Source organism: Danio rerio, chromosome 22 (assembly GCF_049306965.1).
Source record: "Danio rerio strain Tuebingen ecotype United States chromosome 22, GRCz12tu, whole genome shotgun sequence".
Lineage (NCBI taxonomy): Eukaryota > Metazoa > Chordata > Actinopteri > Cypriniformes > Danionidae > Danio > Danio rerio.
Genome location: NC_133197.1, coordinates 33,707,294 through 33,720,130, shown reverse-complemented (window position 1 = coordinate 33,720,130; position 12,837 = coordinate 33,707,294). Strand labels below are relative to the sequence as shown.

At 38.6% G+C, this 12,837-nt stretch overlaps 1 long non-coding RNA gene across 1 annotated transcript; it reads left to right on the top strand.

The window, feature by feature from the left end:
- The first annotated feature begins 4,880 nt into the window (after positions 1-4,880).
- LOC141380227 (uncharacterized) lies at positions 4,881-11,412 on the top strand. The gene is made up of 2 exons (XR_012397888.1): positions 4,881-4,995; positions 9,421-11,412. It is a non-coding gene; the product is annotated as an uncharacterized lncRNA (long non-coding RNA).
- The last annotated feature ends 1,425 nt before the right edge of the window (positions 11,413-12,837 follow it).

The window sequence follows — 12,837 nt, the reverse complement described above, 5'->3', positions numbered from 1 at the left end:
CTTTCAATGTCACACATAATGGCTATTGGACCCTTTCTAAATCGACACAGCACTCCAACTAAGGTGTTGGTGAGGTCTGGACCAGTCAAGAGGTGATCGTTTAGAGAGGCCTCTTGGAAGCGCGCTGAACAATCAAACACCACACGAATCTTCCCTGGTTTGTGGGGGTGGTAGACTCCATGGTGCGGAATGTACCATGCTGATTTGTTATCAAGCTCAGAACTTGGAACTCTTTCAGCATCTCCTCGGCTTATGATGTCACTCATGAAGTGTACGTAATCTTCATAATACTGTTTGTCTCTCCTCAGTCGACGTTTTAATGAGATAAGTCTATGAATTGCAGATTGTTTATTATCTGGTAAACTAGGATTTTCTGTCTTGAAAGGAAGTGGGAGTTCAAGGTGTCCATCCTCTTTGTGTTTCACACCTTCTTTTACTTTAGACAAAAAGAGAATATCTTCTTGAGAAACTGGATTGTCATCAGCACTATGATCTGTGAAGTCTAACTCGAGTGCCTTAATTATGTCTGTGGGAAGTACTTCCTTGACTACATTTCGACATACAAAATGCACCTCTTGCTTTAGCTCAACTGATGGCTTCACTGTAGGCATCACTGGGCAAACTAAAGTTCTATGACTGACTCCAATCGCATCACCATAGTCATCTGCTGGATATGAGCATCCAACTATGCTCCAGCCGAGATCGGTTCGTTGTGGATATGGATGATTTTCTTCTCCAAATAAGATTTCCTTAGGCAGAAGTGCTTGCTGACAGTTGTAGCCAATCAAAAGTCCAACTTCACAGTCCAGTGCTGGTGGAATCTTATTTGCCAACTGCTCCAGATGAGGCCATTTTAAAGCAGTGTCAGACGTAGGTATATGTGACCTGTTCACTGGAATGAATTCACGTGTGAAAACTGCTGGCAGATGTATAATTTTCTCAGAATTATGCCCTCTCACCTGCAGACCAGAAACCTTATGACAACGTATGGTCGTTGACCTTGAGGACATCGTGGATAACTGCAAACTAGCGTTCTCCATGTTCACTTTAAGCCTTTGAGCTACTTCATCCAAGATGAAAGTGGTGTCACTCTGCGTGTCTAAAAGTGCATAGACAAGGATTTCTTGATCGGGCAGTTTTGTGGATGATACCCAAACTGGTATGATCGTGGATGTTTGTGTGTTTGGGCCTTCCTGCCTAACTGTATTGGTAATTGCAACGGCAACTATCTCCGTTCCATCAGCCTTTTCCTTTGAATCGCCACTTTCCTTCACAACAGACCTTTGATATTCTTTGAACTTGTCATCATGCAAACATGTAGGATGTCTCTTCTGACACCTTTCACATGTGCTCTTATTTTCACATCTTCTTGAATGATGACCAGTTTGCAAACAACCAAAACAAAGTTTTTCTGTGCGAACAAACTTGACACGATCCTGAACATCCTTCTCTATGAACCTTCTGCACTTTGCTAAGCCATGTCCTGTTCTTTTACAAAATACACATGCTGGGAAAGTACTCTGAGTTGTGTTTGTGTAAAATGTTTTTGCTTGAGAAGGCTGGTTTCGTGAGTATTTCGGTTTTGTAGCTTCCACACTCCTAAGTGCCTGTACCGAAGAAATAGGATCGCAGGCGAGATCCGACTCATTTGACAAGAAGTCTACAAACTCCTTGAATTTTGGGTAATCTCCATATACCTGTCTGAATTCCATCACCTTACGGTTCCATCTAGACACTAACCAATCTGGCAATTTTAGTAGAATCCTTTGATTTTCGTTACAGTCATTTAGAACCTCCAAAGTCTTCAGATGAGGCATCGCAGCTTCACAACTCTTGAGGAAGTCAGTGAATTCTCTTAGTTCACAACCATCTTTAGAGCTTATCTTTGGCCATCCATGCAGCTTATCTCTGAATGACTTCCCAATTATAAATGGGTCACCAAAGCGTTTTTCTAACAGCTGCCAAGCAGAATCATATGCTTCTTCAGTGCCAAGTAAGAAAAAACCTTCTACAGTTTTCTTTGCAGCGCCACCTAAGTATTTTCTTAAATAATACAGCTTCTCATTTTTTGGGATGTTTTTCCTGTCAATCAATGTCTCAAAAGAAAGACGCCAATCCTTGAATTTTAATGGATCTCCAGTAAACAATGCAGGCTCTGAAATAGGAAGACGATTGGCACTCATAACTTCTGCTAATGTGCTGACCAGGTCAGAACCATTTTGTGCTTGGGCCATTAATGGTGAATATAGTGAACCTTGAGGTGTGCGTTGTGAGAGATGATTTTGATCTTGGTGTACAACTGGCTGAGACTTTGGAATAAATGAAGGACTTGATGCATGTAGCACCTGCGTTGGCGCTGGCAGAGACTTATGAACAAAGGAAGAGCTTATGAAATCAGGAACTTTGTTATCAATGACTGATAGAGCATCTTGCTTCAATTCAGCTGCTTCAATGTCTCCTTCCGCTTGATCATAGACCCTAACTCGTGCTCTTGCAGCATTCAACTTCTTTATTTCCTCCAGGCGCTCAAGATTTCTGCGTTTATCTTGCATTGCTTGTTTCCTGGCCAGATCCTCAGATTCAAATTGTGCCATACGTAGTTTACTTTCTGCCTCTAACCTTTGAAGTTCAGATACTTCCCTGTCTTGCTCTTCCAACACCGCCAAGACTTCCTGACATGCAGCTGCTTCAGCTACAGCTTCATTTCTTTTGCCTGAGTGGATGCTAGAATGGGTTGAACTGCATTTAGTTTGATGAGACAGTGGTCTTGATAAAGAGCTTGTTGAGTCTAAGACTGATCCAACATCAGGCCAGGGTTCTTCAATTTCATCTGATGCATGCCCTTCAAGATGCATTTGTGCTCTTTTAACAATGAATCCTGAAAGCGATATGCACACATCAATCCTGAGTCGTAGGTCTTGTTCAGGAATTTGAACTTGACGTAGTTCTTCATATATGGCTTTCACATTAGAACAGCTGCTTTCAATATTGTGAATAAGCTCATTCAATTCTTCTTGAGAAGCTTCATCCGAGAATATTTCCTTACTTAATCTTGCATAATATCTCCACTTCTCATAAACTATTCTATACTGTCGCTTTAAACCCTTTAACTTAGCTTCTTGAAGCTCTTTTCCCTTTTCTGTAAGAGTTCTAGCTCTTTCACTTCTTCGCAGCTCTGTAGCTTCAGGTTGTGCAGGTGATATTTCCCCTTTACGGCAAGTCTCTGTTTGTGTATCAGACATTTTGATATAAATATTAATATTACTGTATATGTATGGTGTATGTAAACAAAATTAGTGAACTTAGACTGTGTAAATGTAGCTCAATGTAAAATGTAAATGTTTACTGTATAAAATCCTTAACGCCTGTTAAACTACATAAGAAATAAAATATAAAGTATGTATGTCAATATTGAATTAAAGTATTATCATGTAACAAATTCCCTTGTTAAAGAAATAATCAGCAATTAGTTGACTATATAGATGCAGTATAAACCTAAAATATTCCAAAAATAAACTCAAGTTAAATTTACTGACTAATCCTTTCACAAACCACTTTTACATCAGTAATATTGAACAAATAAATCAGTCGATTTCAATTTCAGTAACTAATGAACTTATCAATAACTTAAATGCACTCTTAAATAATACCAGATAAATATCAGCACATTAAATTTGTCCCAAAACTGAAGGCTGAGCAACACAATTAGATTTGAGTCCTTACTGCACTTTCAAGTTCAATCACTTCTCTGACCACCTTAACTGTGGCAGAGTACTTTCTGATTTCAGTCTGAAACGTTGCACTTTCAACTCAGTCTAATCATCACTGTGTGTAACTGCGTGTTACTTCGGCACTGTAACTTGAGCCCTCCTTATCTTCAGCTGGACGTTGTCTCGACGTTACCCGCGAGGACGTTGCTTTCATACCCGCGTCGATCTGCGTCGAGTTCTCACTGTAACTCTCTTCACAACAACACAGACACAGGTTGTTTCTCCAGAACGGGCGTTTATTTAAGGTCGTCCATAATGTTCTTTGCGGCTGTTGCCGTGACGCCGTGAGAACTGTATTAGTAAATGAACACAGTACAAACGTATAAGCAATTATACAAACTACGATTATCTAATACATTATTAAGCAAAACAAATACCTCGTTGGTCGCTTGTCATGAAAAGAGGGTCCTTGGATTAATAAAGTCTTCTTCACTGTCCTTTGAATTATGACAGCAGCAACTTTATGCTTCTTAAACACATGTAACTTTACACAGCACTGACATGCGTCTGATCATCGTCAGTCTATCCGGGGATCCATAAACAAGTCACTCACATTACACGTCATTTCCTCAAAGTGACACGTTTCCATAATAAACGTCTTAAAGTACAACATATGAAATAATAACACATTTGAACCTTTCAACACGTTTACATTTATAAATACACCTCAGCTAAATTAATACAAAATATTATGACCTTAAATTACTAAAGGATGAAATATGAAACAAATATGTATAATAAATATGCGATTATGCAAAAATGCTTAATAACAGCACTTACATCGTGGAAGAAGAATATGAGAGGGAGTGTTAAAGGAAAAATAAATGAGAGAAAAAGTTAATATTACAATTTGAGGAACATAAAGAAAATATGAGATATACTGTATATATATGACATACTATAGAAAATATGAAATATACTGTAGAACAGGGACTAGAAGAAAAGGTTCTAGAGAACCAGGATTAGGACAGTGTAGGGAAAAGCACTGACCTGACGAGGTCATGTGTTGGTATGAATGAGATAAATGGTAAAGAAGTGTGAGGATGAGTGACACCACACCCTGAAAACAATGTTAATGTGAAGGTTAAAAGTATATGTGTAGTTGTGTCTTGAACAGGAACTAACAAAAGAACCACCAAGAAAAGGAGAACTGAGAAGACAACTAGCTGAGTCTCTCGGGTCCAAGAGAGGGAGGCAACCAGGAAGGAGACCACTGCAGAAGGAGGTGACACACTAACACATACACATATAGAAAAAGACCAAAAAGAAAATTTCAATTCACCACAAAGTAGTCTACAAGCTTTGCAATTGGTCCACAAAACTGGGGATTTATTTACAGAAAGATACGGGGCTGACAACGTAAAGGCAGACAGGCTTAGACAGACATGAAAAAAGGAAGATAACTGGAGCCATGCCTTTTCATGAGGAAAAAACAGTTAGGCTGAATATAGTAAAAGAAAATATAAAAAAATAATCATATATATTTGATCAAATACTGATAAATGTTCACATAATAATTAGAGATTTAGTATAAGTTACTAATTAAACGGATCTATTATATTGCAGGATAAAAAGACAAGTGAAATAAAAAATAATGGGAGATATGCTTAATATAGTTATAATAGTTTAAACAGACCTTGAAGCTATATGAATAAATAAATAAAATAAATAAGTATAATAATAAATAATAAAGAGAAATTAAAATACAACATAAAGACCAGATACTAAAGAAACATTAGAAGAGATACATTGGAAGAAAGATGAAGAACTGAAATAAAAGATTGCAAATCAGCTGTTAAACAGCAAAGGGATAAAATCAGCTGTTAAACAGCAAAGGGATAAAATTGAGGAGTCTTCGGTCGATGGAGAGGAAAATTAGAAAAGAAAATTTGACTGGTTGAAAATGGTTAACTGAAGTGATACTGGCCAAATAAATAAGGAAGATAATAATATAATAACAAAAAAATAAGGAAAAATTAAAAGCTAAGAAAAAAAGACTCCTAATTATTGTTTAATAGAAATAAATGTCAAAAGATTATAGTTTAAAATATGTCTAAAATATATATATATAAAAAAAGAGAGATATTAAACAGATGAGATAAAAACTAGAAAAAGCAATAACTCTTTAACGAAGTAACCATTTGAGGAACTAAGACTTGATATTAGAGGATGAAATTGTGTTTAGGTGCAAAAAAATAAAAAAATAAAAATAATAATAATAATAATAATTAAAGAAGATTATAATAATAATAAAAGTTTGTTGTTATTCTAAGATTACTAATGGAGAATTGAGACAATTTTAATAGGTAGCTAATACAAATGAATGTCAATCAGACACTCCTTTTGGCAAAGTAGCAACTGCGTGGGGCACAGTAATAAGGAGAAAATTTTCTGCACCACCTGGTGCTATTCATAACATTAAGTCCACCCCTAAGGCAGATGAAACATCAGCAGCATATGTATTGAGATGTAAACTGGAGTGAGAAGCCCAGACTGGGACACATATTCATGCTAACCAATTTATGAAGGAGTGGTTGAGGATAATTCAAGCTGTGTTAAATAACTAAAAAAAAAAAAAAAAAAAAAAAAAACCTGACATACCAGGAAGTGCTTCGGCCACCTGGGAGAGACACTTGCTCCATCACATCAATAGAGCTAAAGATAAAGCTGATGAGAGTCAGTCTGAGACTGAGGAACTGAAAAACCAGTTAGTGAAATTACAAGTGAACAAAGCCAGACAAGAAGTCAATGATCAAATGAGAAAGATAAAGGCAAACAATTGGTGCAGTTACCTGACCCTGAACAATCTTACATGGCACCTGTGTACAAACAGCCATCAAACCAAAAACCTAAACACCAACCTCAATTTAGAAGACAGAATAGGGGAGGCATTAGGGTCAAGGGGGTCCCGGGGGCTTACAGAGGGTGTGGATTTGGAGAGGGTTGTTTCAGGTGTGGCCGCCTATGTCAGCTACATCGCAACTGCCAGGCTAGTCAATGCTACACGTGCAATCAGCTAGGACGCATTTCGACAAGATATCACAACGGACAAAATCTGTATGCCAAGAGAGGGGGCGTGCAAGGAGGCAAAGGCTTTGTGGCACCACTTGCAGGGCAAGCTCCAAACCCTGGAGGACAGAACCCAGGGCAGGGTGGAACACAATATCCACTCTGGGGAAGATGGGACTATTTCTGAAGAGGCCCACAGGAAGACCTAAGCGAGGCTAAGGTGGAGCAACTGTTATCTATGAAGGGTCAACAAAGACTGTCTGGACTTTTTTGGTCAACACGGGTGCGACTTATTAAACATTGATTAACCCTGTCAATCAGGACTTGATTTCACAAAAAAAAAAAAAAAAAAAAAAACTGTGGAAGTAATGGGTTTCACTGAGGAATGTGAAAGACTGTCTTTAACTGAGCTAATACCAGTGTCTGTTGATGGACAACAACTGAAACATCACTTTCTGTTGTCAGACAGAGCCCACACGAACTTATGGGGCAGAGACTTGCTGATAAAGCTTGATGAATCATTCCATGGTATGCTGATGGTGTTATGGTGAGATTTCCTACAGGGACTACTAAGAACTGTTCACTGGGTACACCTCACCTGCGAGGACAATGGTTGCTGTCATCGATGCGAGAGCCTGTAGGAGCTGACATTTACTGGGGCAAACTGTAGCCAGAAACCATGCTGGGAGACGGCCTTCTCTCACTTTATGCTCAATGGAGACCTTGGGTAACTCTTATTGCACCATACATGCCTCCCACCAACCCACCGCACATGACTTTATTCTGTGACCAAAACTAAACTGAAAGAAAAAATTTATAAGAGTGTGGTTGGCAGATTAACTAAACATATATGGGTCACAAGAGAAAGAACGTAAGAAACGTAAGAAAGAATGTAAGAGAAAGAACAGATAATGAGGTGACGGCACCAATGCTATACAGTTTACCAAGCCAATTATGGTCTACAGGACCAGCAGATGTGGGTTTTTGCTCCTCACTTTCAGACATACATTAAAATTTAATAAAGGAGTTAAATAATGAAAGGCCGATTTGGCAGCCACAGTATCCTCACAAACCACAAGCTGAAGCAGGTATTGCAGATACAATTAAAGAATTGTTGACTATAGTTGTGTTAGAGCCATCGACCTGACACCTAAACACTCCAATTTTACCTGTAAAAAAACAAAATACAGGAAAATACAGAATGGCTCATGATTTAAGTTAATGCGGTAGTGAAAACCGCCACAATGCCAGTTCCAAATTAATATACTGCATTACCAGCTTTACACCAAGAGAATAAGTGATTTTAATGTCTAGACTTAGTCAATGAATTTTTCTATTTAACACTGGCACCAAATTTGAAGGATGTGTTTTCATTTACCTTTAGGGGGCAGCAATACAGGTACACCAGAGTACCACAAGAATTAATATTGTCTGCAGGGTTGTTAAATCACGCCCTGCGAGGCCCGCTGAGTGATTGCCACTTGACAGAGGGGGTGTCACTATATATGATGGTGATATTTTACTAGCTGAAAAATAGTGGACACCTGATTGATTGGAAGTAAGCAGGTGTTATGACACTTATAGGGAACCAGATTTAAAGAAAGTAAATAAAATTATAGTTGAGTAGATGACACGCCACAATATTGGGACGAGTGGTGTCTGGGATAAGTGGAGTGATTAAGTGTTTAATGAATAACAATCTAGAAACAAATATATGTTGTGGGAAAATTAGATTAGATAATGATAAACACTGGAATAACAAATATTTTAAATCAGTGGAGTGGGCACTGGGCCTGAAACATGAGCTGCGTCCCAAATCGCATACTTATGCACTATTTTACGCCATTTTGTAGTATAAATAGTGTAAGTAGTGTGTTCACATTGAAAACTCTCAAAATAATAAGTGCACTTTAATTACCCGGATGATGCACTCATTCAGCCGCTAAAATGAAGTGTGTAATGATGGACACTTCACGCACTCAACGACCGCAGGTTTGCTTACGTAGCGGAAGGGGCGGAGCAATCGGGCGCACATGTTGAATAACTTTATTTATTTTGGATGGTGAAAGCAAAATTCTCCTACGAGAGTGATTATAGCGCCTCCCGATGGTGAATGCAGCAATACTCACGGCAGGTATTACTTGATAATTCAGTCGTTTATTTCACTGATTTGGCAACAGTCAAACGTCTTCAGGGAAACGGTTTGAATTTCCGCTTAGTAAAAATACATTAGTGTGCCATTTGGGACGACACTACATACATATACTATCCTGTTGAGTGTGTAAGTGCATAAGTACATAGTGCATGAGTGCATAGTGTATAGTGTGCCATTTGGGACGCAGCTATGATTTTAGAAAGGGTGTAAAAAATAATAATTACAGGGAAATGTCAAGAGAATTAACAGAAATTTGAAAACAAAACTGGCAAAAAATCTGTGCACAGACCAAAAGGAAATAAAATAAAAATCATATTAAGGGATTTTAGTTTATTATGGAAAAAAAAAATGGAATTAATGACTTTTAAATTGTTTAAAGGACTGCAGTTTCGGGTACCTGGTGCAGCTTTGATGTGCACTAAATCATTTATGTAGAGATTATATTATGACAGATTAACAACTTTATTCACAATTTTTTCTAAACAGGTTGCTGAAGGTGTGAGGCTGTCCGGACTAACTTGACAGTCAACATAGGGGTGTAAAAGCGGCCTGGACCTACCTCCAGGCCGAAAGGGGGAGATTAATTAACAGATGACTAATTGGGGACAATTTACTAATTGGAGTGTGTAAGCATGTATTGGTGCAGGAGATGAACATGCTGCAACACCAATGCATGAGGCCAACTGTATATTAGATACAGGCCAACACAAAAAGGGGAACCAAATAATATGTTAAATTTTAAAATAGAAAGAAAAAAGACTGACTTACTAACACATGACAATCTGACAGAAAGTGTGTGAGTGACAATTTTAAGGAAAACAACATCAAAAGCATCTTGATGCCAAAAATTGTAAAGAAAGAATGAGAAAAAAGGGATATGAATTGGACAGGGTGTCAATAAATTGGACAGAGTTCCTCCAGACACTCCTGTTTCCCCCACAAGTCCAAAAACATGTGGTATAGGTGAATTGGATATGCTAAATTGGGTGTAGTGTATGTGTGTGATTGAGTGTGTATGGATGTTTCCCAGTGATAGGTTGCAGCTGGAAGGGCATCCGCTGTGTAAAAATATGCTGGATAAGTTCCACTGGGGCGACCCCAGATTAATAAAGGGACTAAGCCTTAAAGAAAATGAATAAATGAATTAGACAAATTAGATTGAAGAAAATTTAGAAAAAATAAAATAATAACAGGTCTATAACCACGGCCCTAGAGGGATTGAAAATACTCTCAAAAGCGATGGCAGAACACTTTGGTATAGATAACCTCTTTGATGAATGGATGACCCGTGTGTTTGGAAAATATAAAACTATGATAACTTCAGTTTTCATCTCAATTGCTACCTTTGTAGCTATAATGGTGACATGTGGATGTTGTTGTGTCCCATGCATCAGGTCATTGTGTAATAGGGTGATAGTAACAGCAATTGAAAAGGAAGATGGGCCACCACCCCCTTACACAATGGCAATATTAATATCTGCTGAAAAGGAGGAAGAGGAGGAAAGCCGTGTGTAAATGTCTCTCTACTAACTGTGTTTTTTCCGCAGATGCTGATTCATCATATATTTTGTGTTATAAGAAATGTTAAGTAGATATTTTGAGTCTAAAAGGAATCTATCGAAAAGTTTAGCTTAGATATATTTTTTGTTGTTTTGTTTTGTTTTTTGTTTTGTGTGATTGACTCAGCTGACTTGTTGTGGTCGCCCACATGTCAATTAGGGGACCGACTGGGTGTCTTTCCCCACAGGGGTTTTCGGCCCAGTCCTGTCTGAGCACACTGGTTTAAAGGGCATTTATAGGGATTTTTATTTCTGAAATTTAAGAGTGTACAATGTAGACTAGGGTAAAATGTTGATCTACCATAGCAGTCTGATATGATGCCTCAGATGAACATGTGGTGGCTGCCCATACATCAACTAGGGGGTCGCATGGGTGTCTTTCCTCAGAGGTTTTCGACTCAGGCTCATCTGGACGTATTATGCTGAAAAGAATTTTTATTTTATTTTATTTAACACATAGACCTAATTGTGGTAGTTTAAAGATTTATTGAATACAATAGGGTGTGGCCTCTTTCAGAGGCCAAGAGAGGGATTTGTGGTGTTTTTATAATTTTGACATGTTTTCCATGCATAAGAAGGCTTAAACAATTAACCTATAAAGTGTTAATTATTGTGAAACTGTCAGAAGTGTTGCAAACGGCTAAGTGCTGCAAATTGCATGCACAAAATACAGAAGTGTCACAAGGGTGCAAAGAAAGGGCAAAGAGTTCTGAGAATGGACAGGATGTATGAGCTGTGTGTGTGTTAAGAGGAGACATTTGCCTTAAAAGGTTAACTCTTAAGAGAAGATGCACGGAAGACAACTGTGGTATAAAAGGATGTGTCTCTGAAGGACAGTTCAGAGTTGAACCTCTCCTGCGCAGTGTATTGCTTTTGGTTTCTTTCCTGCTTGAGCAAATAAAACTTATAATTTTTGACAGATTGACTCCGAACCCATTTTTGAACATGCACTGGACCCTTTGAAGTCCAACAGTATCCAAATTCGTCTTCAGATGGCACCTTTATAGCAATGTTCGTGCAGTCGATTGCTCCGCTGGGAAAACCGGCGATCGCTGCAAAATGGGCTTTAATGTTTGGCTGGTCAACTGCATGGTATGGAAACCTTATATACCTGCTAGACTTGCGGATGATCCTTTCCCATACAGCTGCCATTGCACGGCTCAAAGATAGTTTGTAGTGTGCAGTTTAACACAATTGCCTCTAGGAGTCGCCAATGGAAATAAAACAACACGCACAAGAAATGCACGTACACCCGACATGAAGTTGGCATGGACCATTCTCATAATTTCATCGTTATTAAATCCAAACGTGAGCATGAAATCTGGCGTACGCCAAGTTTTTGTGCATATACAGAGTTGAAACATGAGCCCAGGGTTTCTTACTCATTAGGATTGAGATCATACACCAGGTAGACCATTTTTAGATGCAAAGTAAATTTGAAAACGCCTGTCTTCTGGTTGACCCTGACTGTCCTTGAGTGGGTAGCATCCTATGGCAAGAGAGTACAGAGAACGTCAAATAATTTTAACATGGAATAGCAAAACCAAGGAGCTGGTGGTGCATTTCAGGAGAGAGAAGAGAGAACACAACCTAATCACCATCAACGAGACGCCAGTGAAGAGAGTCAGCACTTTCAAGTTTCTTGGAGTACACATCGCTGAGGATTTGACATGGACTGCCCACACGGACGCAGTGCTGAGGAAGGCACAACAACGCCTCTTCTTCCCCAGGTGTCTCAGGAGGTTTGGAATGAGCCCCCACATCCTCCGTTCTACACCTGCACTGTGTAGAGCACAGTTTCACATTGCCGTTGTATTTTGCACTGTCGTTGTATTTGCACTGTCTGTATTTTGCACCGTCATTGTATTTGCACTGTCATCTGTATTTTGTACTGTCTGGAGCCAGCACCTAAGCTTTTCACTCATCACAGCATCGTGTGACAATAAAAGTGATTTGATTTGATTTCAAGTTTCATGAACATGAATGTTTCTAAGATTCTCTACTCCTATGATTCACACAGGTACAATCCCAAAATGGCAGCAGTAGTCAACTTAGAAAACAATAGAAAAAAAAGAAAGTGGAGCAAGTTTTCAGATATCAAGATTGACAAAGAGGTGACAATGTTTGTTTAAACCTTGTCTGTTCTGCTTGGCACTGAAGTAAAATTTGTCTTTAACACTGGTGACATACAACCATAAAGCAATCATGTAATGGCAACACTCAAGATAACCGCATGTATTAAAAACTTAAAAACATATTAGCCCCATGAATTTTACTGTATTGTTAACAACCGTACCATTCACATTAAACAGTAATTTGATTTCATACGACAACTGGTGTAAAT